At 45.6% G+C, this 27218-nt stretch overlaps 1 pseudogene; it reads right to left on the bottom strand.

Moving 5' to 3' along the window:
• Positions 1-25064, bottom strand: part of LOC121834070 — a 65703-nt pseudogene extending 40639 nt beyond the window's left edge.
• Positions 25065-27218: the final 2154 nt, after the last annotated feature.

Raw genomic sequence — 27218 nt, 5'->3', positions numbered from 1 at the left:
CGAGACTGCTATATATATATACATACCACACATCGTTACAACTTGGATAATATCCAATGGATATCTATTTTTGCTTGAGTTGGGAACATCACATTTTAACAGGAAACTTAACTGTTTACATTTTTTTCAAGTGACGTCATTGCACTCTATACTGGTGGTCATCGCTATTTGTTCCTGCGGAGGAATAAAACCTGGTAATGCAAAATGCACGCTGGAGAAGGCATGCGTTCAGCAACAAGGCCGCCGCAGTAGCAGCTAATGTAAGGTCGGTGCAAGTCATGTATTTGAGATACACGAATTATTATTGCTTGGTGCAGCATCGTGAGGAACGGGACGAGCGTCTGGCACCACAAAACGCGCTTTCTGGCAAGAATGTTTTTTTTTTTGAAAACTAAGCACTTTTTGAGGCCACGCTCTCCTGTCTTCGTGCTATACGTGGGGCCGAGGAACCTCTACAACTCTTATGTTTTTGAAACTACCCCCTCCTTCTTTTCTTTTTTCGTTGCTCTGTCAGGTAACACTTCTTATTCCTGAGGGACTGTTGACTCTCCTCCGTTTTGGGGTGTTGATTCGACAATTACATTTGTGTTACCTGTTAACACTAGTGCTCTTGTTCTGCACCCAAAACTGTGAAGTTTAAACGAAGTACCGAGATGGTGGAAGCTTGGGGACGAACGTGAGGACGACACTCCTGTGAGACGTCAGAGCGGCTGTCAACGTTTGGGTGTCTCTCTGAGGTCACCAGGATCTTTCTTTTCAGGTATTCTTCCTGTACTCACTTGTAGTTATGTATAACGTCAGATTAATAAGCTACATTTAGTCCTTCGATTGCTTCTATTTTCCGGTAAAAAATTATGTGGTCATTCAGCAAAAACAAGAGCATGTTGGGTGTCTCACTGACGCGTAAATGTAAAGCGGGTCGTGCAACACTTTTCGTACTGCGATACACCCATTAGGTCTCCTCACCATGCAACAACAGACGCAAACAAAGGCTTTCCCTTTTATAACTTGCAATTAACACCCCGTGATCTGGCACAACTTATAGGCCATCATTGCTCATCATAGTCATGCGCTGGGGGTGACAAAGCATAGAGCATAGGCTCAGCTTCAGACAGTGTTAGAGTACGGCTATCATCATTTTTAAAGGTGCCATGAAACAATATCGGGTTGGAATGTCCATTATTTTGCAGAGGCGAACTGGTCCTAATCGCCCAAGTATACTCGCACACACCACCACAAATATAGCAGCTCCTTTGTCGCGGTGAAATTGCGAGGATAAAAGGGGACTATTTCTTGCCTTCGCGACACTCGATGACATAATTGTGGGATCGAAACCACCCGCCCGACGACAGTCGAGCGGAGCTCGTGGATTGGACACTAGAACTGCGTGAGCACTCGACTTCGGCTCGTAATCATCAATGCCTCGGCGGACACTTGGGTTGTGGCTCGTGTCCAACAATGGCGGCGATAAGAATAGCCGAACTCTGACAATGCCTGGAGCTCAGCACGCGTTTTCTACTTTGCCGATCACAGCCCGTGGGTATGGTTTACGTTGGCGTCATGGGATAGGCACAAGATCGCGTGGCGGCTTGTTCCGCCTCCGAGTGGAGGGGGATGAACGATGCTCATATTTCTCAAGTTTATCGGCGACTGCCATTGCCTAGAAAGAAAAACTAAGGCAAGTTTATTCAGGTAATAATGTTATTGAGTGATTCTAAGCAGTATTTAGCGAAAGTATAATAATCGTTGAATGGCTACTTCAAGTGAACACAAGCAATTACCCGAATGTTTACAGAGGCTGACAGTCATAAACCGAGCATTCGACTCGGGCTCTTGACGATCTAGTACGTCACGGTGTCCCGTGATTCGTGGTGCGAAGTCCTGATGCCATGCGACGTCACGGTATCGACAACGCTAATGAATCTAGTGATGTTCTAAATTTGAATCGACTTGACGCAGTGAGTCACGTGACGTCACGGAGCCGCGTGACGTGACATTTCTTTCAACGTCAATACATTATCCCTGTTGAGGAACTGCTCATAGACGCTGCTTTCATGAGCGGTACCCCTTCCTGCCCCCCCCCCCCCCTCCGGCTCCTCCTCCCGTCGTTTGACGTGCCCGACGGCTTCTATAATAACTGCATAAGTACCGAAGCACAGCGCCTAGATGGCGTTTCACCGTACTGTATGGAACACACAGTTAATATATATATATATATATATGGCGATTTAAACGATGGGTGGCGGACTGAAGCGAGTGGGGGGAGCTATCCCCCTCCACGGGAGTTCCACAACTGAGGTAATCTAGTAACGCTGATTACTTGACATCCTGTTTTGACAACGTAAGGTCACGTTAACACGTGAAACATGACTACTCGTCATTAACAATGGTGGTAATGCAAAAGCGCGCCGGAAACCCACAGCTTCTCAGACATTGCAGTTGTGCATATGACGATTTGATCAATACATAAAAATTCAGCTGCCGATTTTAATTCTCAAATGTTTAGTTTGTGATATAATAAAAAAAAATAGTTACCGTGAACTGTTTTGAATCGGTTAGCGGTATACTTTCTTACGGTTTAGTTCGGGTTCCGTTCCAAGATGGCGGCGAAGATTTCGGTTCGGTTGAGTTCCGATTCACCTAAAAATAATGTTTCTGTTCCGGTTTTCGGTTCGGTTCGGTTCCGGTTCGACACTCTAGCTGATTGCAGGTTTATAAACCCTCTTAAAACGACGGTGTTTTTCCTTCAAGCTTTAAAAATCCTGCAACATAGATGGAACTGTCAACACCTAGGAACGTGTATTTCTATAAAAATATACATCAGGGTGAAATACTTACGATATATAAATTATTACATAGTTGAGGAACGACCAAGAAGGATGTTGGAGGAAGAAGAGGAAAAGGAGGACTAGACCTCCGAAGCTCGGAGGAACAACTGGGTTGTATTTCAACCATCTCAACTCGTCGATAAATAACGCACCTTTTCATCGTAACAATATTACAGGTCTTTCTGCTCGGTTTTGTCTTTTTCACCCGCTACTCTGCAGCTTTGGTTGAAGATGTACCAGAACAGGGCGGGATTGTGAAAGTTATCCAATGCCCGCTCACCTTGGGCATGAGGCTGACATCCATGTCAGCGACACGGCGCCGCTCGTTTCTCACGTCGTCGTCCTCCTTCTCGGGAAGGTCGGAGTTGGGCGTGATGTCGATGATGCGCCTCGTGGTCCAGAAGGCGTCCGCGACCCGACCCCCGGCCTTGGCGATGTCGGCGATGCGCAGCAGGAAGTAGTGCAACGCGATGTGCAACAGACACTGCACGAAGCGGTGAACAAGCGCAATTTAGGGAAGGCAACCACTTCACTCCCACCCCCTGGGGCCCAAGTTCAGACGCTGCAACTACTTTACTGCACGACTTGAAAAGCGTTAACCCAAGAGCTGACCTTTGTTACCAATCGGGCGGTATTTGCCCACATCGCATGGTGCCAATAAGCATAACTCTTCCCGCTCGGATCCTGTGCTTGCGACTCAAGAAAAAAGCTACGGAGCTACATGGGCTCTAGTTTAGACAAACGTCTTTATTTAAAGGCGCAAAAAAACAAAAAAAAAAAGCAAGACAAGTTGATTGCAAAACGCCCTGCAATCGTGTTGCTACGTGAACCATTCTTCGTTTAGCGCTAGTAACCTCCAGGCATTTCTTCTCGAACTAAGCCTCCAGTTGCCTCCACTCCTCTCCACCCCACTGACTTTCCCCGTCGGGACGGCCTGCGTCCACAAAGTGTGGGAAATGACGGCTGCAGCCCATCAGGTGTCAATTTTTCCCGCTAAATTGAGCGGGCAAACAAAATAATGTGTAGGTCACGTGACGTAAATTTTCCCGCTAAATATAGCGGGGAAACTTAATTTGAGTATAGGTCACGTATCATCATCATGACGTCCATTTTCCCGCTAACTCTAGTGGGTAAACTCAATTTGTGTACAGGTCATGTGAAACGTAGTCGTGTCACCTAATGTTTCCAACTAAATTTAGCGGGAAAAGTGAATTTGGGTTGAGGGCACGTGACGTTAATTTGCCGCCAAATTTAGCGGGTAAATTGAATTTCTGTGTAGGTCACGTGGTGTCAATTTACTCGCTAAATCTGGCGGCAAAACTGAATTTGAGTGTAGGTCGCGTGATTTCATGTCATGTGACGTCAATATTTCCGCTAAATTTAGCGGGGAAACTGAATTTGTGTATAGGTCGCGTGACATAAAGTCTTAATTCATCATTTTTCTCGCCAATCTGTTTTTGGTGGTGGAGGGGAGGGGTTGAACTGAAGTGGGGTTGAGGTCACGTAACATCAGTTTTCCCGCTACATTTCCCCACTAGTTTCCTCACGGCTTCACAGAATCCGGAGCAACCAGCCAAATAACGTATCAGTCTAAAAAAAACTATCGCACATTACATTTGAAATTAAAGCCATCAATGTCCTCAGCTGCAGATAATCATATTTTTGTCTTGAGACATATGCCAGCACAGGGTAAGTTTCACGAAGAATGAGTAATCAAAATACATTCGCATGCGCTTCTTATTGGCTATGCTTTCAGGAAAGGCGGTCGTCAGAAGCTCTGCAAATCTTCTGGAAAGCGAATGCGGCTCGCGTTTATAAATCGGTGAACCTACTCGCATATTTGATCAAACCGTTTGCATTATGCTCGAGTATGACCTCCGAGAAACCTCAGATGGATAGCAGACGTCCCCGTAAGAGAAATATATTAAGGGAAATGTTTGTTGGTTAAACTTCGGCTTCACCTGTACAGTTCGCAAAAATTTTTATTTTCTTTTATGTTAGTAATAGTTTCAACTTCTTCCGTGTTACGTCTCACTATTAATGTGATATGAACTTGAATCCGGCAATATTTATTAACATGGAAAGGACCGAGGGTCATACTGAGGTGGGAAATAACCAGCATTTGACTTCGTGCATCCAGCTTTCAAAAAATAACCAACTTTTTTTTAATGGTCTTTTCTAAGCATAATAACTCGATTGGTTCCCTAAGCACGGCATCACGTGCTGCGTGCGCCTGATTTTAACTTTGGTACGCTCGCAACTCCACGTGCTGCACACACGACCGACATTCTCTTAGTAGCAAAAAGTCCTCCGTTTACATCACGGCCGGCAACAGCCCGTGGTTATTACTCTTCTTGCGTTTGAAATACTTCTTACAGGTCAATAGTTTTCGCATTACAGTTGCCGAGGCAAAACAGTTCCACAAGAACTTTCCGACACAATCTAAGAACCCCTTCAGGACCCCTTTGACTTATGCAGCGGCCGTCTAGGACGGGGCCCCAATCCTCGTTCTGGCCGCTGGATCAGATTGCTAAGACAAGGCGACTGTCACAAACCATTAAACAAATGCGGAGCGCAAGTTCGTCTCCTTCTTGCACTGCGGTTGCGATAATGTCAAAATCCCCGAGCTCTTATTGGCTGATTCAAAAATATAGTGGGTAGACCTCGAGGCATCCAGCATTGAGTTCTACCCACTATCCTTCCAATCAAAGCCAATCAGAACTCGGCATCGTTCTGACGTCATTGCAACCCCCGCGCAAGAAGCAGACGACTTGCTCTCCGAAATATTTCAGACGTGTCCAGCAGATACGTGCGAGACGGTATAACACGCACATGGGATAACGACTACTGCACACTTACCGCGATGTATGTGATGAGGATGTTGCTCTCCCACTCGAAGTACATCCAGCGGTTCGTCGGATATCCGTTGGACGCTTTCGTGTCGATGATGACCGACGTCTTGTTGCATGCAACAAGAAGTGAGATAAGTCAAACTCGACACATTCCTCACATTTAACCGAAGGCTTACCTTAAGCAATTATCGCAATATTTACGAAAGGCACACCGTAGTCACTGACGGCTTAAGAAACGCGGGGCGTGGCTCATCATGATCACGCCTTGCGATTGGTTCTTTGGCTTTCTTATCAGCTGATACCGCAATCCTATTGGCTGCGGAGCAATAATAGGATGGTAGGGACACGCCACGCCCTGGGCATTGGCGGTCAGTTACAGGGTGTCCCAAGCGGACCATCTGCTCTTAAACAAGTCGGAAAAATCGGCGCCTGCACATAGAAAGTTAGAACTTTTGCTGAATGTGCACTGAGCAGGTGAGTTTAACCATGTGAAATTTCAGAACGAAATTTCTTTTCTGCAAAGAAAAAAAAAAGAAAATGAGGGAAAAAGTTTTGCCAAAGTCAACGGTGAGCGCGTTTGCAGACGACCGAGCTTGCAACGCTATTTACCTGTAGCGCCATCTCCCGATAGGCGCAGCGAGCAGACGACACACTCCGCTGTCGGTGTTAGCTTTCATTTGGCTCAGTAGAGTCTGATTAGTTTATCAGAAACGAGACAAACAACAAATATTCAAGTAGTGAATATGAACGAAGAGAGACGTGAATGCAACCTTGATTATATAGTAGAGGCCTCCGTTTGGAATATAGAAGGGAACCAGTAAACAGAGTGCGATGTGAAGGGCGGTGGCGCTACGAGACGAGCCCATCATGTCCAGGATGGTGACAGGGACGGCGGGGAACATGGAGCACTAGAAGAGAAACGAAACCGCAATGTGTGCTCATATCGTGCAAAAGGAGAAAGCAGCTCTAAACTCGGGCATAGTTGTAAACCCGAGACTGGGGATACGGACAAGGGACAAAACACAGAACGACACGTTCTGTGTTTTGTCCCTTGTCCGTATCCCCAGTCTCGGGTTTAAAACTATGCTCAATTTACACCAGCTAGCCTGCACCCTCACCATTGCTTCTAAACTCGAACTCGGTCTGCGGTCTGAGTAGCGAACTACATTAAGCGAGCTTGACATGTGGGAAAGCAAACACAGGATATGTCATCAACGACCGAATATATATATTCGAAGAAACCTAAACTATCTAAAGAAAAAAACATGTTTTCTTTAGAATCAATTCAAGGCGACCGAATGCATTCTTGCAAAATCATACTATGCATACCACTGCGCCAAGCCACATCTCACTGACTAGCTCCTAATCACGTTCAGAATAGTCGGTCTTGAAAAGGGCACTGAAGTGGATTTCGTTTTTCACCTACGCAAAGTAGGCGTCCTATGCATCTACACTCTAAGGGCTCATTCACACTGGAAGCGCATCCGCGTTCGCAAAGCGGTTGCGAACGCGGTTGTATAAGGATTCAGTACAATTGCACGCGCATTTGATGACATCAAATGCGCGTGCAATTGCACTGGATCTTTATACAACCGCGTTCGCAACCGCTTTGCGAACGCGGATCCGCTTTCAGTGTGAATGAGCGGTAAAGGCTTTGTTATACTCCGACGTAACGCGCGCGCGCGTGCGAGCGCGTGGCGTAACCGACGCGACCGGCGGCGTTCGACGCAGCCTGACCGTCTCGACGCCAAAATGCAGCATGCAGTATTCCGCGCCGGCCGCGCCGGCGACGCCGGACCAGGATGCATCATGCGCTGGCTCCCGGCAGCCCGCGCGCGGGAAGCGCGGCGAATACGAGCAATAGCAGACGACGGGAGCACCACTCCGTGTGGCGTCATGTTTGAAGAATCGGACTCGGTCGTCGAGAAGCTCATCGAAGGAATTCGTCCTCGCCCGTGTGTCTACAACACGAGGAAGCTTGAGTACCGTAGACCGTGCGCTTGTCAAAGATGTACCGTATATACATTGACCGCCTACGCTTGCGGCGCAGGCAGTGCGGTGCAGCAACAGTGCAAGCGCGAGTTTTCGTCGTGCAAGGTACGTCCACGCCATCGCTCGAACTTGGCGCTCAAGAAGCGTGAGAATTTTCGTCTGCTATTCGAAACGAAAAGAAACCGGAATTGGCGCACTCTCGCAGGAAACGTGCCCTCGTAGTCATAATCTGCGCATGCGCCGCGCCGGCGGCCCACCGACACGCGCCGCGGGAGCCGCCAGGGCCGCCGGAGTATAAAGAGAATGAATTTTTGACGCACGCGAAGTGACTGACGTGACGTAGCCGACTTTGGCTAGCGTTCGCTTGCGCGCGCGTTTCGTTGGAGTATAACAGAGCCTTAAGAATTGCCTGCGCGCCTGCTTACCCGGAAAACGCTCAAAGAGCCAATCATTGCGATCTAGGAAATCAGCTGAGCGAATGATGAGGTGGAACATCTGCTTAGACCTCAAAATTAAGCCTGCGCTGTGGCATTACGCAATGCAAAGCGTCATGCTTGCACTGCGCAATGCAACAGTGCAGACTTAATTTTGAGGTCTAAACAGATGTTCCGCCTCCTCATTCGCTCAGCTGATTTTCTATATCGCAATGATTGGCTTTTTGAGCGTGTTGCGGCTAAGCAGGCGCGCAGGCATTTCTTAGGGTGTAGAATTACGATCATCCGTGACCTTTTCCCTGCTAAAAAGCGGTCAGACATCGCGACGCGCCCCTTTTCTGAGATGTGTCCCAGAAAAGGGGCTCCAGCCCCTTTTTCTGGGACAGCCTGGCTATAATCCAAAAAAGGGACTACCTACAGCCAAATCACGCGAGATTCCAATTTGGAGTTTCCTATGATGCTTAGGGTGCTCAAGTTGAGTTTGGAGCATAAACAAAACGATCTCAAAAGTCGCTTTAGCCCCCCTTCCGACAGAGTCGCCAGATCTGTTAAGGCGTATCGCCCGAGGATTGCGCATCTTTTCAGTGATTCGTCGCGTATTTCTGTTTTCCTAATGATTGTCCGGTGACGTTTTCGGTTGCAGCCCTCAGTCGGCAAAATTGGCGTTTCAACAAACGACGTTCAACTCCGACTCCATTGTGCAGACGAATACATAGCGACCGGCTGTGCTCGAATGAAAGCAGTCAGTCCACCACTAACATCGGACACTGTTTTCCTTTATCGACATTTCCCTACGCTGTACGAATCAAAACAGCGGGAGAGGAGGAGAGTGCGCGGGACGCCAGAGTGCTGTTTCTGTGCGCTTTTACCTCACGCTCTCCCTCTGTCTGTATCCTTATCGGGCAGGAGATCGAACTATAGAGGGCGCTTTATCGAGATTGTTGCCACACAACCCGGTGTTTACCAACACAGGAAAACAAAAAAAAAAAATCGAACATCGCCGAGCACGGTCTGGCCACGAGCGCTTCGCTTTGACCAGCGCTTCGGACGCACGAGGGGAGGCCTTCGAATCGTTATCTTCGATTTCTCTGATCTACAACAAAAAGAAAATTCGGTTTGTTGCCCACACGGCTGAGGCATGCTGCTACAGGCGTGACTGTTCGATCTCCTCCCCATGAGAGTCATCGTTTGGTGATGCGCGCTTTCCGAGGCCACATGTTCGTTTCCGTCCGCAATGTTCGAAGTCACCAAGACCGACCAGATTGCCAGGGCCCTGGGTCCCATACCAGCAAGCTGAGGAAGGGCAGCACTCCCTTGGCGGTCTCGTGCTTGTTGAAGAGGTGGGTGAGGACGTAGCAGACGAGCAGAGACGCCGGCACGTAGAGCAGGAACAGGATTACGATGGCCAGGACGGCCACGGGCTCGGTGAGGAAGGGCACGCCCATGACCACCAGGGCCACCACCGTGAGTATCATGGACAGCAGGTAGAGGATGGCGTGACTCAGCAGAACCGTGAACCAGTAGCCCGAGAAGAGCAGCCCGGACACGCGCAACTGGTTCTTCACCTTGTTCTAAGAGATCGAAGAGAACCGACAAACTATTTCACGTAGACCATTGTAACGTTTACGGCCAGATGCAGTTTTTTGAGGCGGTTTCGTGAATATTCCGGCCGGTTTTTGAGCTACCGATTCCGATCCAAGCTCCGCCGGTGTCATGTATCGATTATAAAAGAGTAAAGGCGCAGGAGAGTTGGCGTAGATAGATAATTTCTTTAAAACAGCTGAGACTAGATAAAGAAACTTGAACCAACCAAAGTAGAAGAAAGAATGTCATCCTTTACCTGTTTTTTCTAGTTTGGTTGCTTCAAGTTTCTCCACCTACCTAGTCTCAGGTGAATCTTCTCTTAGAAGCCAGTGCTATTCGCAGCATTCTACGTCACAATAAAGAAATGTAAGAAGTCGAGTTTTGAGTTTTAGGCACTGTAATTCACAACAAAGGAGCGGTTAAAACCTCCACAAAGCTTACAAATTAAAGACACAAATTTGCGATGAGGTACGATAAGCAGTTAAACTTCCTTTTTATGTCAGAGTAAAAAAAAGAATTGTTGTTAGCCCCTGGGACGTTATATATTAACTGAAACAATGGACTTGGCAAATTATTCTGACTCTGCTCCTGTTGTGTGTTGTGCCAAATCAGGTTCCCTAACGGTATCGATCGATAAGACATACACGGCGAGCAAGTAAGTACCCTCCTTCTGCTGCGGTAAAATGATGTCATGGAGCCGAGCTCTAAAAAAGTGAGCAGGCAGACCTTTTGTTCTTTAAAGATTTCAGACACGGTTGCTACAATGCATCTTGAAGGTTGTCGTGTAATGGCAACACACGATATCATTGGAGGGCGGACGTGTTATGTTGTCAGATGCAGCAATCGTGGCGGTTAGTCGCAGACCTTTCGGTAAAAACTATGAGCGAACGCAAGTGTCGCTGTCCACGCGGCATCACAACTCCTTGTTACTGAAGTACACGTGGACTGTCAAGATGTGACGATTCTGCAGCAGAACAGGCGTCTGCCACAAACAGAATCTCTGCTGTGCCTCCACCAGGATCGCGGCAGGTCACAACATGACACAAGTGAGACATCGTCGGGAAGAAACTGAGGGACCACAAACGAGAACGCTTTAAGACCAGGCGGAGTCGCGCTCCAGGCACTATAGGGAGGTTTCACGTGAAGTACATTCGAATCAAAATCACGTCGGACAACATATTGATGAACCTCCTTCCTATGTTTCAGTATGCGTTGAGGCAGTGTTTCACACCTTGCTCGAGTTCTGTTTTGTCATGATCGACGGCGCCTGCTAGAGCAGTAGGGGACATGAAACAGCGTCGGCTAGTACTCGAGTTTCCTAGATACCAGTATCTATGTCAATCCATCGGCGACCAAAGAGTTCCAGTAGATGCTGCCGAGGCGACTTTGAAATGGGCATTTAAAAAAATCGAAGTGTGGATTTATGCGGGCCAAATACGTTCCCATCCGGGCCTACTGAGTTCTATCGTTCAGGGAGCGACTTCCCATGCTCGTGAATTTTAACGAGAGCAAAAGCGACGCCAATAACTATGCAAAAAAAAAACACTCGAGAAAGTGGCGGACTCCGTTCGTCAACATAACGAAAGGCGGCTTAGCGGAAGTGAGAGAGCATTTGTGAAACCACTCTATACAATCTTAACCTTGTTCCCCAGAGGCTCCAGTTAAATTAAAATTCCGCATATCTTTTCTGGGACAAGTAAAATGTTTATGTGAAGTGGAGATTGTAAGATGAACAGCAGTGCCCTTCGCTTCATTTTTTTTTTCATCTGAAACACATAGGTCCTCCTCGGGTTGTCGTTCCACTTAAATGCCATTCAACTTACCCGGCTGTACTTACTCGCCAATGTTCTCCATTTAAAGCGTCCAGAAAGTGCGTTCTTACATTTATTCCTTTGTATAAATAATTATCTGAAACTCTGTTCTGTATACGTAAACTAGGAAATATGAGGCCCACATTTTCTTCTAGCTCATCGAAACTTTTTTCGCAAAACAGTTCCAGATATAACCGGATCTAGGTGGAACGGTATTAACCCTTTGATGCACGGTGCATTTTATAATAACATTTCAACTTACAACTTTGCGCGTAACTTTTTTTAAATCGCGAAAATAAACTTTAAACATTTTTCAGTCAATTGGTGACCTTTTTATGTTTAAATATGGTGGTACAATTGCGAAACCACTGTACCGCACCGGATAAAGGCTAGTTGCAAAAAAATTACATTTAAGAACTTACTTTTTTGTAGCGAAATAATTTACAAATGTCATATAATAACATGATGTGACAGCACAAGTATATTTAAAGATTTAAAACAGAGCGGACTGTTGTCGATCGTGCGGAGCGAAATTTTCGTCGAAGTTTTCTGAGCTCTCCGATATTGAAAGTTCCGCACCACCTGCTTCTGTATATTTTTGTCATCACTGCTTGATTGCCCAGGCTCCTTGTCTCGGGGTATTTTTTCAACTACGATGTCAGAGGTTTTCTGTAGCAAAAGAAGACTTTGATTGCATTTTCATCATATAGGCACAACTATCAAAGCTATGACAGCCACACAGTTTTGGTACAAAAAACTAGGTTTACCTTATGGGCAAGAAATACAGGTGAGTCACCCGATTTTACGTGTTTATAGGTACTTTTTAAAATTATTTCGAATTTTGAAATTTATAGGCGCGATACAGTGGTTTCAATAATGCCCCACCCCAATTTTTCGCCAATCGACAGCTTATGAATGAAGATGGCCATAAATAAAAGTGCTTTACTTCCTCTTCGGAGCTTTTAGACAAATGTGCACATACATTTTTCTTTTTTATTTAGGAAACACGTTTTATAACGGCAAAGCGCTTATCATAACATGTTGAAAGCGCATGCTCAAAAGCCTACTTCCAGCGAACTAGAGTGTATCATTGGGGCAAAAACTTAAATATTCTGATTTTCGTCCCAGAGAGGGCGTTATCAATCTGCAAAGTGCGCTGGTTTCAGATTGATACCACAGTCCGTTGCACTCCTAGACCACATTGTTTTGGTGGTAACATTTTGACACAACCATACACCAAAGGGCTAAGAGTGTAGTTTTCCGAAGAGAAAGGCAGAAACTCGAAGAGACTGGCCTGCCTGTCCTCGACCACTTCGACGGTGATGAGCGACGGCATGTAGGCGATCACCACACTCATCACCATCGTCCAGGTGTAGAGTTGCGGGTCGAAAACCGTATCGACTCCCCTCTGGGGCCACGGGTAGGACGACAGCTGCACGCGGCGACGGCTCAGCGCGTCCGCCGACTTCTCGGAGACCACGAACAGCGTGTTGAAGGTGAGCGACTGCAGGATGGGCAGCGTGTGCACGTACGAGTCGTTGATGAGCATCACCAGCGGGTTCAGGTACTGTGCACCGCCCACGCGGTCCGGAAAAAAAAAGAAAACACAACAGAGATGGTAAGTTGAATTTTCGTTGTGCTTCCTGGCATTATAATCACAATCGCGAGCCTGTAACTTTTTTTTTTGACAGACTGTCATGAAAGGAGATAGCTGGAGCAACTAAGTACGCTGCGATTAAGACCCAGTTCAGTAGCGCCACTCATGTTGCTGCGTAGAGCAGCGTTGCACCTGTTAACAACCGCAAGAAATTGGTCGCGGACAATCAATTACTCTTGTAATAGATTGTCCATACTACGGTTATCTATATACCTACAACTTGCCTTCATTTGTGTAGGATCTACGGTCATCCTAAGTTGCCTTCCCATACAATGTCCCTAGCAGGCTGCTACATGGTCAGTACACCTAGGACGCCGATAGAATGTGCGCGGCCAATTGCCTACACGGGGCTTCTATAGGGCGAATGTTAGGAAGGCTATGCTCCTTCTTCACGCATGTTACCATAAAACGTTGCTAGAACTTAAATAGTTTCTTTTATTTTAAGGAATCACTGACTTTTCTCTTTTGCTGACCTGCCTAATAAGATCGTTTGGTCTCCTGCCTGCTAAGCCATCTTGCACCAGAGCAAAACATTGTCGCCTGAGACGTCTGACAACACCTATATTGTAAACGACCCGATTCAAGTGGCACGTAAATGAGCGTCACGTGATGAAGACAGGCAAATTACAGACGTAAAACAAGCAGACAATGAGAAGAAAAATGGCGCTACTTTTCGCTTTCCAGTAAATCTAAAGACAACCAAATCCGCAAATGAGTGCAATCTCGCGGAGTTCTAGACCGATCCTGATGATTCGGCCAACGTTCGCAAGGTCATCAAATGAGTCTTAGCAGTAATTAAACGCGGCTTATGTTTCCGACCTTAGTTTCCAACGTACGTTTCACCTTATGAAGAGAAAACGTTGAACTTCGGAACACCGTTCACTTTTTTTTTTTTTTTAAGTATAGTCATATAGCGCAAATCACAAACATGTTTGGTTCGCGGAAATTGGCAAGGTATGAGTAAAAGAATCAGTTTTTGTTTTTTATGATTGACACCGCTGCTGACTTATATTTTCTAATGAGTAATAGGCCCTTTTCAAAAGTCCATCAAGCAACATTGGCGGTTGCCATTTCTTTAGAACGAAGCGTCTGATTGGTTTCGAGTTTCGCCGAACGCTTACGTAGTACTCGTTTTCGACACCAGCTGATTCGACTTCACACCGAACATTGACGGTGCCCTCGTTTCCAATAGATGCTCAGAGCATAGAGTTATTATAATGTACGCTAGAGGTTCAAGTAGCGCTAGTGTCTATGCGACTTCCGGGAGGCAAATTGAAGCAGACAGCAACCAGTCTACTTTTGTGGTGCTCCCGTGCATTCCTTTGGGGAAACGCGCGTGCCTTTTGTCTCTTCAACGGACATTAGCTCAAATAACTGTCGTTATTTGGGTCGTACCGAATAGTATGTACCTTTATGAAGATTGTAAAGGTGTAATTGTTTAAGTAACTACACGTTTCTTTACCACTGGACGATGTCAAACTGCGCTATATTTCAGGTCCAAACCTCTGTTCCATGGCTGGTATGTAAAAACTAGCAACGAGTCTAAGCAAAATAAAAATCGAAAGGAATGTGGAGTGTGTTCAAGATTCGCTAGCATTCCAGTGGTACTTATTTATTGTTAGTATGCCCGTCCTGACACTATATGAAAATGACTCCATCCTGCATCTTTACGAGCGGTTACAAAAATACATTCGAAACGTAAAGAATGAAGTACGTGGGCCATGAAAGGTGTGCCTTTTTATTATTTCCTGTCAGGTAGCTCTTATCGGGCGCCTGTTTTCTGGCGTCTCCCTATTTTCAAAGATTTCGTGCCTGCGAGTGATGTTTTCGACGCATAACAAGCAACTTCGCACATATTCATGAGCAAAAAGTATAAAGCAGAACTTATGTTTTTTTTTTGTTTTTTATTTTGACCGTCTGCATGCACAAGGAGTTACTTATCCAGTTTTACTGCGTAGCTCTTGCCGTCTCTCTTGGTTTTCCACATGTCGTTCGTTCGTTTGGCACGTATAGACGCTTTGCAGCAGCTGTGCATGGGCGCCGCCATAACCGACCTTCAGTTTTTGTTTCCATTTATTTTGACCGAATCTCTCCATCATTACCACAGCAGGACAGGCTATTGTCATCTTAGATCCAACTGTGTCCTTCTCCCCAGAATTGGCCTTTCCGGATGCTCGGCAAAGTCCGCTTCAGTGGCTTGGTTTCTCGGTATGAGAGGAGAAGGTCAGTAATGGCGGCTGTGATCTGGCGCGTGTGCAAAGCGTCTATATTCTCCATGCTGGAAAGCGCCGGCGTTGTGTTCGCGCTAACAGTGTCCCACTGTGCACAGAAATGCATGTACGAAGCCGTTTTAGCATCATTTTTATGCCACAAATTTAAAGTAAAAATGCCATAACTGAATAATTGTTTCTTCTCCGAGACTGAGCAATGTTCAATGGACGTACGATTTATTCGTGATATTTGCTCTTCTAATTGAGAGCAAGGATAAAATGCACAAAATGTAAGAGCGCAAACGAGCTGGTGTACGTTGCACATGGTTGAAAAAACACCGAGACTGCGGGTAAACGACACAACACTAAAAAGTCTCTTTTTAGTGTTGTGTCGTTAATCCGCAGTCTCGAAGTTTTTTCAACCATATAAAATACACTCGCTTTTTTCCATAGAAATACATTACCGGAAGTCAATTTCCGACTGGTTTCTGTCTGCTTCGATATGCCACAGCACACTAGCGCCAGATGAACCTCTAGCGTGCATTATAATAACTCTACGGCTCAGAGTATGTGACCAAAACAGTGGCGGACGGGCAATGGTGCGCAATTGTGTAAAGGTCGATTATGTAGATGAAACTAACCCCCCGTTCGCCCCCAATCTTTCAGAGAATCTAGAGGCATTGATTGCTCCTGCCCGTTTCGATCTGGATGAACATCGTACCGGCGTGCGGTTGTGTGTCACTACTGCGTGGTGCGCGTTAAAGACCCCAGGCTAGCAGTTGTACCGCGCTGGCTAAATTACTCTACAGCTGAGACAGCAGACGCCAACTGAGGCAAGCTAACTTCCGACTGTATAAACATACACAATCTTTTTTTTTCAGAAGGAGTGGGATTATGTAGAGAAGCTAATGGGTTTTTCTATGGGTACGAAGCTGTCGGAAGTAAGGTCAGAATGGGAAAAGCACCACGAAGTTCCGCCTGGTTCCAAACAGCCACAATAATGAACACGGAATTCAGAAGAATAGTAATACGAAGGACTTACGCAGGCAGCCACACTTTCTGAGTTCGCAATGACATTTGATTATGATCACAAATATTCCTGCTTTGCTCAAGGTGGCCTAGTTTACACACCATATTGGTGATCTTTAGTGCAGCAAGAATATGTTTTCTCAGAATTAAACGTCGTTGTTAACTGAACAAATGTAGCTGTCTGTGTAAGTCCTTCGTGTTTTTATTCTTTTTACTTCTGTGTTCATTATTTCATTTTTTTTCATGATTTAGTCCTTTTGTTTTTGTTTCTTATGTGTTCATTATTTTATTTTTTATTTTTATGAGATTTTAGTTAAAAATATGATGCCCTCGTCATTTCCTAGTCCGGGAAACAGTGGTGACCTCGTCGTGTTCAAGGAGCAGTAACGACCTTTTCATCTTGTATAGCTTCCGCGGCGAACAACGGTGTCTGTGTGCGTGTGCGATGTGTTAATCACACGGGAATATTTGACGACCGAACGGAAAAACAAGGCCAGCGAGGAGCGACTGGGGGCTTTGAACATCACACGGTGCAAGGAAGGACTTCAACGACGAGGCTAGCAAGCAAGCCCTTGTCAAAACTGCTGTGCTCGACCGGAGAGTTGAATCAAGACTGTGACTCTGTGAGTAAGAATCAACGACTTTGGAACTTCCGTATAGTTTACAGCTTAATTGTTGCCTTCCGTTTGTTTTATTTTAATAGGTGTCTGTGTGCTGATACATTTTTAGTTTATTTTAATGGTTGTCTGTGTGATATTACAGTTTTGTTCCTTATAATTTTTTTCTTGAACAGGAAAGTGCTTGTTTGGAGTTTTCACGCTTTCTTGTATAAAACTTCTTTTGCAAACCATACTCTCGGTCTGCTCTCTCGACAACCAATCCCGCCAAAGGGCTGTGACTTTCCGACGTCGAATGATATGTTACAATGTTTTCTTTCTAGCGATCGCCTACATTCTATCTTTGTAGCATACATATTTGTTGGAATGACAAATTCCGAACCAGGCCAATAAAGATTGGTCAGTGGGCTATTCTGTAGATATATCTACGTGAACACATGTTTGGGGCAGTGTGGGATAGCAGTACGATGTATATTTTGTGGATACTCATAGAAATGCGTTATATGATCCCATGTCTGGACCTGGAAAGTATGATAACTGTCCCATGGCAATAATTTTCATGTGATGCCAGAAGGAGCATCACATGAAAATTGCTTTATATGGGGTGGGTACCCTATCTACCAGACCCAAACACGGGATCATATAAAGCAGTCTATATATGGTATATAAGGAATTGGGCAGATATGGATATATAAGGAATTGGGCAGATATGGGTATATAAGGAATTGGGCAGATATGGCTATATCCATCCAGATATGGCCTGATTGTGCATATCTGGCCATATCTGCCCAATTCCTTATATATACATATCTGTATTTTTTAATATAAGTCCAGATATGACATTTCTGTAAGGGCATTTATGTCGGTAGTGCCATCAGCGATGATGCCGTAGAACGGACTGGACTTCACGTCCTTTACGATCTCTCGTTGTACAGTATGGGCCATAATCTCTATAAGTTCATTCTGCACGTCCCCGCTGATCCATTTGTCCCTCTTAGTCAGCCATGTCTTAAGCGCCGGAACATCCTCGGATCTCTCTTCGAGCAAATTTCCGTCACCTTTACCTCGCCCTCGAAGAGCTTGGCCTGTGCGGCAGAGGTAACGTAGTGAGCTCACTATGACACGCAGTACCACCCTGGCCTCTTCCTGCTGCTTACTGCACTGCTGCGATAGGAGACGCAAAACAGGAATGCCTCCCTGGCGTGACAAATGTCGGCTCATGGAGTCGGTGTGAAACTGGCTCTTTTCATGTGATCGAAACTTTTCTATGGCTTTTTTCCAATTGTTAAAGCCAGCCTTGACAAAGGCTGGCTCCATACTTCCAGCGTTAGCGTTTCCCTGTTCTTCGTAACGTTGACGGCATTCGTGACAAAAGACTATGGCGCTTTTGCTTTCGTAAGAAAGCTAAGGAAATTTCACAAACCAATCACGTTGGCACGATCTACCGCCTTGGTTTCTGGGGAACCTGTAGTTTTCGGCTGGAAGTGACCGGCAGTTGGACAGCGCTGACTCGCCCTCGTTGGGTCTGCTCTTTGGATTTGTGAAGGCGAGCGAATGCGCATCCCTTACAAAAAATTTATATCTGGCCAGATCTGAAGATTTCAGATATGGCCATATCAAAAATTGGCCACATATAACCTGATATGGTATATCTGCCAGATATAGCCTCATAACGCCAGATATAGCCTGATACCCCTGGCCAGGTATAGAAATCCCAGATCTGGCTAAGTAAGGAAATTCCAGATCTGGCCAGGCGTTTGAAAAGTACAAAAGACTGAAATCAGCACTTTATATCTTTTTATTGTCTACAATTCTCCCAGGTGCCCGGCCCGCACTCGAGGAGTTATGGAAACGGTGATCCTTCAGCTCAATAGTGATCGCTACTTTTGACCAATTCCATGGTTACACAGTTTTGAGTGTAATTCGTAGTCACCCTGAACAAGCCTCCCATAGGGCTGAAGTACCTGTCATATCACTTTTAAATTGTCTCGTCAATGGCAGCATTTAGGATACTGTACATTCTGTCCAAACTTCAACCAGGCTGAGCTGCCGAAATCTCTTATTATATTATCATCCTCGTGATTGTTGTTTATTGTTTATTGTTTATTGAAATAACCCCACAGCGCCCGTGAGGGCATTACAGCGGGGGAGGGGCAAATACAAAATGAACATGACGCCAAAGAACACTTAAATTGCCTAAACAGTCAAAACTCAAAATGTGACTTACCAGGAGAAATCAACATGAAAATAAAGACAAACGTAAACCCAAACCAGCGTAAAACTAGACACTGCACTCGTGAATATATATAGAAAAAGCTGAAGTTTGTAGAAATAACAGGTTTTAAGAATCTGACAATGCCTGATAAAATTGATAGCTTACGCTTGTTGAGACGATCTCTTCAGGTAAATTGTTCCAGTTGAGTATTGTACAAGGAAAAAATGAGTATTTGTAAATGTCTGTTCTGCTGGAAAAAGGCCTAATTTTTCTGCTATGATCCAGGCGCCGAGAGATAAAGTGAGGTGGAAGTAAATAACGCATTTTGTCAATTCCGCACTGATCGTAATATATGCTGTGAAGGAGTTTCAGGCGGAAGCATTTACGACGATTCAGTAGAGGCTGCCAGTTAAGATCGCGTTTCATGGCAGTTACACTTTGACCACGCGAGTATGCATTAAGGACAAATCTGGCGGCTCTGTTTTGTATCAATTCTATACTATTTATCAGGTACTGCTGGTGGGGATCCCAAACTTCTGAAGCGTACTCTAGAATGGGCCGAATATTTGTGAGATACAGGGTGTTTTTGACCTCTTGAGGAGACTTTTTGAAATTACGTTTGATGAAGCCTAGCATCCGATTAGCTTTAGCAGTCATATACTCAATGTGAAAGCGCCATGACAAATCGTGGGAAAAGTAAACGCCTAAATATTTTACTTGTGGTGACATGTTGATGGGAATGTCGTTAATCTGGTACATGGTGGTGATAGGGTTACGCTTTCTAGTTACACGGACAAAGTGACATTTGTTAACGTTCAAATCCATTCCCCAAGTACTACACCAGTTTGCTATGCGGTCAAGGTCGGCCTGCAGAGTGATACAATCGTTGACCGAACTTACTGCTCGATAAATTATACAATCGTCAGCATACAGGCGTATACTAGAAAAAACGTCTACAACAATGTCATTGATAAATATTAAAAATAAAAGCGGCCCCAACACCGAACCCTGGGGTACACCAGAAGTGACGGAAATAAAATCAGATGACTTGCCATTAATTAACACTGCTTGAGTCCTGCCACTTAGGTAATCTGCTAACCACCCAAGAACTTTACCATCTATTTTTAAGGACTTCATTTTATGCAGAATATATTTATGTGGCACGAGATCAAAAGCTTTCCGGAAATCAAGAAAAATACAATCTGTTTGAAGGCCTTTATCGTATGCGTTTGCTAGGTCATGGTAAAATTCTACTAGCTGAGTAGTGCATGACAAGCCTGGGCGGAACCCGTGCTGGGATGGAGTGAAAAAATTATTTGACTGTAAATGTTGAGCGATACTTGTGTAGATCACATGTTCCATAAGTTCAGAAGACGTGCTTAGCAACGATATGGGCCTGTAATTTTCAACTTTGTTTTTGGGGCCGCTTTTATGCACAGGCACAACATGAGCTTTCTTCCAGTCAGAAGGCAAAATACTATCTGATATAGATCTGGTAAACAGGACGTGCAAGAACATAGCGAGTATACCTGCGCATTCCTTAAGAATCTTGTTAGGAATGCCATCAGGACCTGGAGACTTATCAGTTTTAAGTGACCCCAGAAGTTTAACCAGTCCGTCAGAGTGGAATTCAATTTCCGGCATGTCACGGAATTCATTTACTGCGTTTGGCAGAGCCAAGTGCACCGCAGTTATTGGGGGAGAAAAAACTGATTGGAAGTATCTACTAAAGCATGTAGCTTTTGCTTGGTCATCGTGTATGGTCTGTTCAAGTTCTTCAATTGGTGGTATGCCAACCTGGTCCTTCTTGTTGCTTTTTACCAATTTCCAGAATTCTTTAGGGCTCCTTTTAAGACGGTCACTTAAAGTGCTCTGAAAAACATTTTTAGCTAATTTAAGTTTTCTTTTATAGAGTTTACTTAGGTCGCGTAACCGATTAAGGGACGCGGCAATAGAAGTCCTGCGGAAAGTTAAGTATGCGCGCTTCTTTTTCCTCAAAATTTGCCGTAACTCTCTATTTATCCAAGGTTTGTTTTTTTGCTTTCTTGGAGAGAATAGCTTGTGAGGGATGTAAGTGTCGATTAAGGCAGTAAGCTTAGTTTTAAAAATGTTCCACAGGGTTTCAACGTCCATCTCATAGCTGTGCATTTCAAAAATGGCAAAAAACGCTACAAGTTCGTCAGCAAGGCTAGCGTAATTGCCCTGGTCGTAAAAATAAATCCTGCGTGGGGACTGCAGAGCCGATAGCGGACGTTTACACTGTATACTTGCTGTAACTATGTCGTGATCGCTAATGCCCGGAAGGTTTGTGACTGCAGAAACAACTGTTCTGGAATCGCAAAGAAGGAGGTCTAGTGTACTTGATCTATTGAAGTCCACTCTGGTTGGTTCAGTGACGTATTGAGACAACCCAAAGCTTGAGACAAAGTGAGAAAATGTCGTGTATAATATCGAAGAGCCGGTAGTTAACATTTGCTTATCGTGCCATGTTATGTCAGGCAGGTTAAAGTCACCCCCAAGTACAAGATAATCACTTGAGATGGAAGACAGCTCATCAGATAGGGATAACAGTGATTCATGGGTTGCGCTGGGGGGCCGGTAATATGATCCGATAGCTAGGGTTTCCCCGGAATTTAGATAAATCTTACACCAAACCGATTCACACGATGAACAAGGAACATTTATTTGCGAACTCTGAAGGTCGTTTGCCATCAGTAAAAAAACGCCACCACCATGTGTAGTTCTATCCTTTCGATAGGCAGAATAATTGGAAGGGAAAATTTTTTCGTCAGCTATCTCTTCGATTAACCAAGATTCCGTACCCATTACAATGCTAGGTTGCGTCGTAGCGACAAGTTCAGCAAAGTCATCAATTTTATTTTTTATGCTGCGACAGTTAATAAGTAGTGCCTCAAGGTTCGTCACAGGTGGTGGTGACACAACATGTTTCCGTGGTAGTAGCTATGATTCATTCCGTTGGGCGGGAACTGAGCTTGATAATTTCATTAGTTGGCGTGTCGACTCGTCCCAAGTATATACCTCGCTGTTGACTATTAATTTGTCGTAACGTAAAGATACTTTGTCTTCTGGCTTTCGAGTATGTTTTATGCTATTCCAGAGTTCTTTTCGTACTAGCTGGACCCTACGTGAGAAGTCTTCAGATATGAACACCTGCGACCCCTTCAGTTTACTTGCGTTACGAAGGATATCTAGCTTTTCGTTGAAATCGTACAGACGCAGAATTACGGGCCTCGGTTTACCTTCTGTCAAGCGCCCCAGTCTATGTATCCTCTCAACACTGGCAACGGTAACACCTAGCTTCTCTTCGAAAATACTTTGAAGCACCAGTTCTTTTAACTCCGTTGCACTTTCATCTTTAACCTCTTTTATTCCGTGAATAATTAAATTATTCCGCCTTCCTCTGTTTTCTAGGTCGTCTACTTTCTCAGTTAAAAATGTTACTTTGTCGGATAGGTGCTTTAGGTTTTTCTCACACCGCTCTACCTTTGGAGGAGCCTTTGATAATTCTTTGATAGTTGACTCTATTGCTGTTAGACGTTCGTTAGTGCCAGACATGTGTAGCTCGAGTTTTGTTTGCATTGACCTTATCTCAGCCGATAAACTTTGCTGATTGGTTAAGATTGCCGCAAGTTGTTCCTCCACAGTAGGCCCAGGGTTGAGCTCCACATCGCCACTTAGGATCAGTATCAGCATACACAGAGAATCAAAGGAACCAGTAAGACTCTCGCACACTGTTTTTGGGCAGGGCAGCACAGCAAGACACAGGTAATTGCTCTTGAGCGTGGATACCAGAGTAGGTTTACCAACCTGTATTAAAAATAGGAACGGGTTCATGGACGTCCGCATCGTTGCTGCGCTGCACTGCCCACTGACGATAACAAGCCTTGGGGGGCGGATCCAGGATGTAGTTGATGTCGATGATGGTGGAGCATCCCATTCCGCCCGAGGAACAAAGTCTGCCGTCGTAGACCAGGAATCGGTGACGGGCTCGAAATGGTTGAAGCTTGAGTTGGTGACCAAAGATGTTCTCGCTGAACAGGTAATGCTGGTAGACGCTGGCTCAGGCCGAGGGCAGCGTTGCGACACCGGGTCGACACTCCAGGCAAGCACCTGTATTAAAAATAGGAACGGGTTCATGGACGTCCGCATCGTTGCTGCGCTGCACTGCCCACTGACGATAACAAGCCTTGGGGGGCGGATCCAGGATGTAGTTGATGTCGATGATGGTGGAGCATCCCATTCCGCCCGAGGAACAAAGTCTGCCGTCGTAGACCAGGAATCGGTGACGGGCTCGAAATGGTTGAAGCTTGAGTTGGTGACCAAAGATGTTCTCGCTGAACAGGTAATGCTGGTAGACGCTGGCTCAGGCCGAGGGCAGCGTTGCGACACCGGGTCGATACTCCTGGCAAGCACCTGTATTAAAAATAGGAACGGGTTCATGGACGTCCGCATCGTTGCTGCGCTGCACTGCCCAGTGCAGCGCAGCAACGATGCAGGAATTACTTAAAAGCCGAGAAATCACAACCAAAACCGGGATTTAGCTCGGATTCAGCGAAGCTGTTTATGACATTTTAGCGTTTCTAACTTAATGTCAGCGTCTTTGAGGTTGTACGAGAATGATAATAATGTAAGAGATATGTCTGCGGCTCACCCAGGTTGAAGTTTGGACGGAATGCACAGTACTGACATTGGCGGGACATTTTAAAAGTGGCATGGCAGGTACTTGGGTTCTGTACGGCACGTGTTCGGGGTGACTCCGAATTAAACTCAAATCTGTGTAACCATAGAATTGCTCAAAATTTTCGATCAGTAGACAGCTGAAGAAACACAGTCCCTATGATTCCTCGAGTACGTGCCGAGGCGCTTACGGGATTTAGCAAATTGTCTATTCGGGCGTAATGTTAACACTGAAATAATTAAGCTACATTGATATCCTCGTGAAAACCAGCACAAATAATCTCAAACTTAAGCTTGTCAAAGCTGAAGTTTGGAATTATTTGTGCTGATATTTAGCTTGCGAACAATAAGTCATTCAGAGTTTTCTAACAAAGAATTTTATTTAACTTGTTTTAACTTTTTAATATATTGAAAACCGGCCGCTAGATAAGTCTGTATATACGCCAGATAAGTCTGTATATACGCCATATCAGGCTGTATATGTGCCAGATAAGTCTGTATATACGCCAGATAAGTCTGTATATACGCCATATCAGGCTGTATATACGCCAGATAAGGCTGTATATAGGCCGTATATAATCATATAATGTTTGATATGGCCAGATATGGCCCAGGTATAAGATTTCCATACGGGATTGCTTGCTTCATCGAAGCTAGTTGCTCCTGTTGTCACAAATGAGGTCAAATACGTATGGTCACATTAATCTTTTAGAAAAGGCTTCTTGTTCTCGTATTTCGAGCGATTCGTTATCAAAAACTATCGAGCTTCCGCAATTTCTTCTAAATCTCTGCCTAACAAAATCGTATCGTCAGAATAGCAGGTAGGCGAGACTATTTTGGCCATAAATGTATAATTTTTAGACGATTGGAAATAGTGAAAACTACTCACCCGCCGAGCAATCTGGGGACGGCAGGGACAGCGTGGAACGAGGAGCGCGGCCCTCTGCTGATGGTTGTACATCACCGGCGTTCGTGATGTCGGGACGTGTTGGACTGGTTTCTGCAAAAGTTACGCCATTTATAACTTTCATAATTCAAGTTTTAAACGACAAATTGTGTTCTATAAAAACTTACCATCACGGCCTGCGCCTTGAACTTCACGATGACACTGCTCGAGAGGCCTTTCAGAACAGGCATCTGGTAGCGATAGGAAAGCGAGGAAACAAGCAGTGTGATTGAATTGACGCATTTACACAAACGGAACTCATGATGAGCTAAGAAGAACTGCGGAATATCTTACCTTGAGAATCTCCGCTTCCTAGGCATGTACGCTTTGGGGCTGGTAGGAAGAAGCTGGTGATCTTCTTTGGATGGCCAGACATTGCATGTAATGCTGGAGTCGAAGAGACACTGACTGACGCTGACTGCATTCGCCTCTGACGGGTTGGACCCTCCCGATGTCGTTGGGAAGGTAGGATGAGCCCCGATGATCTTGGAGCTTGGTGGCGGGCACGTTGTTGAATGATGCTCTGACTTGCTGCTTCTCGTAAACTTCAACGTTTATCTAAACGCATTCAACTTGGACGACCACCTCTCTGGTTCCGAGTTTAAGACGAACTCCGCTAATTTCATTTCTTGCTTTTCGCATCACAACTCTAACTTTCCCTCGCTCTCGAAGGAAGAGCCAATAATTTCAAACCTGAAGATCATCACGTGCTCTCGACCGGACCAGTCGCCGGCAAGGACATCTTGAGACCTTCCTAAACGAAAACAACCGTCAAAGCTCGTCAAATATGACAGAAAGCGTCCGGTCCGAGGCGACAATCTGGCGCCACACATGTCTCGTCGCAGTATCCCCCACGCTACGACAACAGCAACACCAACAAAACTATAATCCCCGGGCTCTAGAGGCCCGCATACTAAGCCCCAGTTGGCCCCCGCGCGCCACTCCCCGGCCTTGCCACGGGCAGATCGGGTCCAGCTTGCTCTAAACCCTCGTAGCCGCCGTGCTGATGGACAACAGACATTGGATTAAAAAAAAAAAAAAAAAAGCGCGCTCCCGAAATTAATTGTTCTTGTCTAAAATCTCTACGTGCGACAAGACTGTGCCTTGCTGCTCCGTGGCTTGCACCTAATATGGACGCACGTGATGCCTTCGTGACGAGCACCTGGCTGGAAGTATATATCCCCGAACTATTCTTATGAGGGCAAGGGGGCTGAGCCCCTCCATAAGAATACTTGGGGGGGCTCTGGCCCCCCCCTGCCCCCCTCTTCCGGCGTCCCTGGGCCGTTGCCATAGAGCCCTTCTTCTAGAACGCCAAATCAAGCAAACTCCTTTTTTAGGGTTGTGATCTTTTGATAGCAGTGGTGTCCCCCTTCTGCTCTATCACAATGTACTTGCTAAGGTAGTCCACTACAAGTAGGTAGGTGACACTGTGGAGATAGAAGAAGTCAATGGTGACGATTTGCCATGGTTGTGTTGGAGACCGTCTGTCTCCCAGGGGCTCTCATTGGTTCGACCGCTGGTGTTGCTGGCAGAGTTGGCCGTTGGAGACCATTCTTCTGCCAGCACCCGTTTTCCGAAACAATGCCGCGGAGCAGGGCCTTTTCTGTGTGGGTCTTTGCAGAAGAAATGGCACTCTTATAAACTGATGTGAGGGCAAAGCTAACACTTTTCTCAGAGCGGGGAGGTTCAGTCGAGAGCATATCTGCCTAGCTTCAGACCTTAAAGACCCTGAGGGTCTTTCCTTGAGTAAAGCAGTTCTTTTTTCGAGTGCAGCTTCCACCTTTTTCTCATAGATGTCTTCGTTTATGGCAACGAAAACTGCCATCTTCTCTTACTCTAGCAGGTTTAGCTGGGCGTTGCGGAGCTCCTCTATTGTTGAGTATACATATGACTTATGTGGAGGAGGCAAATGGGCACAAACGGAATGCACAGCTGACCCTACGAAGTTCTGACGATTCTTTTCGGGGTTGCTGGCTGCTACTTTGTAAACGGATGCCAGTTGGTCTACCCTTGATGCTGGAAGGTCTAGGGCGAACTTAAGCCCGTGAGACAGAAGTCCCACCGTGTCCGGGGAAAGCTGTTTGTCCAAAAGTATGACGGGGTTTCAGCTGAAGTTCGAAGTCTTCTGGCAAGACTTGCGTACCTCCGCCAGGATTTTTACCCCTGCGGCCTCCAAGAGCCCGACTGCAGAACTCCTGAGGAAGAGGAACAAGGGGTCTGTGGCGCAAAACGTACCGAGGAGTGCTGTCGTGGCCGGGGAGAATCATTCTCTTGAGTCGAAGTTCCTGGGATATCTCCATTCTTGAAATCTGCATGATCCTGTAGCTTGATACCCAATTATGGGA

The sequence above is a fragment of the Ixodes scapularis genome, unplaced genomic scaffold, assembly GCF_016920785.2.
Source record: "Ixodes scapularis isolate PalLabHiFi unplaced genomic scaffold, ASM1692078v2 ptg000460l_1___fragment_1__unscaffolded, whole genome shotgun sequence".
Taxonomy (NCBI): Eukaryota; Metazoa; Arthropoda; class Arachnida; order Ixodida; family Ixodidae; genus Ixodes; species Ixodes scapularis.
The sequence above is the reverse complement of the archived record's forward strand: the minus strand, read 5'-3'. Positions and strand labels throughout refer to the sequence as shown.